Raw genomic sequence first — 2,839 nt, 5'->3', positions numbered from 1 at the left:
CTGTTTTTATCTGTTTTCACCTTATCCATGTTACATTATTAAAGGAAAACTTAAGTCAAAAATAAAAAAATATTTACTCACCCAGGGCATCCCTCAGCCCCCCGAAGCTGGATGGTGCCGTCGCAGCCCCGCTCCGATCGTCCTGTCCCAGCCGCCGACAGGCTGGGAACGCGGCTGATTTTCCGCGTTCCCAGCCACTACATCACCCTCTATGCTGCTATAGCGTATAACATATACGCTATAGCAGCATAAAGGGTGATATAGCGGCTGGGAACGCGGAAAATCAGCCGCGTTCCCAGCCTGCCGGCGGCTGTCGCCGAACCCGGAAGTAGCCGCCGGCGGGGACAGGACGATCGGAGCGGGGCTGCGAGGGCACCATCCAGCTTCGGGTGGCTGAGGGATGCCCCGGGTGAGTAAATATCATTTTTTATTTTTGACTTAAGTTTTCCTTTAAGCTTCCAAAGAGCAAAATATAATATAATTAAGGTAAGAAAAGTAATATTGAAATAAGGTACGAGAAGTTTTGTAAAAAGAACCCACTGTGTAGGTCAACTCTGAAACTACATGCTATGCCACCAACCAAATAGGTTTAGTAAACATTTATTTAATGGATAGCGTTTCCCGCTGGATCCCCAATTTCTTACAAGTTAGTGGTCGCAACCAAATTGTCACAAGCATGAAATGGCTGTGGGTCCCCTCCAACACACACCATACAATCTTGGTTGTACAGATTTACCAAAATACTGGTAAGATTGAACAACCAAGACTGTATGGTGTGTGTTAAGCCTAACTCTGAGGGCCCATTCACACTAGGGTAATTCCCGCTAATCGCCAAATCACTAGCGGTTTGGTTTTTTTAAAAAAAATGCTAGTGCTACTCTACCCTATGGCAGTGTTGTCACTGCCACGATTGGCACCGATCATGGGCATTTTGGGTACTTATCCGTCAGACGGGCGCATCCGGCAGGTGGCGCTAATTACTATTCCCCCTCCAGGCCGACATGGATAGTAGGGAAAGATGTAACTCTGGTGGAGTTTTGTCGCCACCTAGAGGATGCGCCCGGCTAACGGATAACTACCGCATTTTGCAATTAGCGCCACTTACAGCAGTTATGATGCAATTCTGGAGCGAGTGCGGTACAGTGCTATTAAAGCGCTGACCGCAATCGCTCTGAAATCGCAGAAGTGTCCATTGATTTTTCTGTGTTAAATCATAGAGGGAAAAAAAATCACCTGCGCTGATCGCTAGCGTTTGGCTATTTGTAAGTGTGAATGGGCCATGCAAAATACATTTATTTACATAGCTATAAACATCAGTCTTGAAAGAGCAACTAATGAGGAAAGAGGGATCTAGTGACAAAACGATATACTCTGTACAGCACTGTCAGCCTATCTAAATACTAATAATAGGTTGGTCCCCAAAGAGGGACTGTCCCTCCAAATAAGGTCTAACTGGAAGCTCTGCAGGTCATGTCATCAGCTGGGTTGCTGGAGAGCTTTGTGTGCCTGCTGGAGCCTGTCACTATGGAGAGGCTGATGTCAGAGTGGGGGAGGGGTGCCCGTTCACCCTGAGGGAGTGCAGTGGTGAGCAGAGCGGGTCAGGCTCTCCACCGGGCCCGGTACAGCTGTGTCACCCTCCACAGGACAGCAGTGCCCCTCACCACCTCTACTACCACCTCAGGGCGAGTGTCAGCCCAGAACAAGGCAACCAGCTGCCTCCTCCATGATAGCCCCGCCCTCTGGGGGCGGGGAAACGCCTCGCCGCTCCTGGCAGGGCCCCCCAGGCAAGTGGCGCCATTCCCGGGAATCACCTACCGCCGCTCCGGAGCCGCCGCCGCTCTCTCCGCTCTTCTGATAGGTTGCCGCTGCCGCCGCCTCTCACCTTTTCTGGAAATATCATTGGCCGGGAAGTCTGCTCTTCCCCGGAAACACAAAGTTGCGGTTTGTTGATTGGTTGCTCTGTCGAACCCTTCCTAGTAACCGCGAGCCTATTGGTCAGGATTCTGAGAGTGGCAAATAGGTGCGGCTGCGCCGTGTCACAACATTCAAGAGTGGTTGTTCAGTACGAGGGATACGCCCCTTCCTTAAAGTGGCAGAACCAAAGCTGCTACTGTAGTGTGTGACGTCTGTCGCACACTAGTGCTGCTTTGGTTTTGTGTTCCTGGAAGGAGCCAGCACTGAGGGGAATACCAGCCCTCATTTTTATTAGCTTATGCACTATGCAGAGGACAGGGCAGGGGAAGACAGTTTATTGTGAACCAGAATCGTTACACATTTCAGCAAAATGAGCCCTCTGCACACTCGCAAGCTGATCAAATATGCAGGAACCAGCACTATTTCCCTACAGCTAAGTTAAAGTGGACCTGAACTCTTGCACAGGACAGAAGGAAAACATATAGAAATGCACCCTGTATGTATATAGAGCGTTTAGCCTGACTAATTCCCCCTCATCTGTGTCTAATCACAAGTTGTAATTTCTTTTCTCCACTGTGTCACGATAAGCTCATTTAAAAGCAGCACAGGATGTTAACCCTATATCTGCTTCTGTGAAAGCAGGACAAAGTCCCACTGCAAATTGATTGTAGATTTTGTTTCAGCTGTAACAAATGTTTTTCTTTTAAGGTTATTATGCTGTTGCTTATCTTTTAAAGCTGAGGCGACGTTCTGAGTACAGGTCCGCTTTAAAAGCCGGGCTCTTTGTTACATGAATAAAGTCTCTTGCGTAGTCACATACACCACATAGCGGTTCCCCTTGTTAGTATGTTTCCTAAGTTTGGCCCTGTCACACACGGTACTTACATGCAAACATTCCATGTGTCAAACCTATCTAACGATAATT

The sequence above is a fragment of the Hyperolius riggenbachi genome, chromosome 9 (genome assembly GCF_040937935.1).
Source record: "Hyperolius riggenbachi isolate aHypRig1 chromosome 9, aHypRig1.pri, whole genome shotgun sequence".
Taxonomy (NCBI): domain Eukaryota; kingdom Metazoa; phylum Chordata; class Amphibia; order Anura; family Hyperoliidae; genus Hyperolius; species Hyperolius riggenbachi.
The sequence above is the reverse complement of the archived record's forward strand: the minus strand, read 5'-3'. Positions refer to the sequence as shown.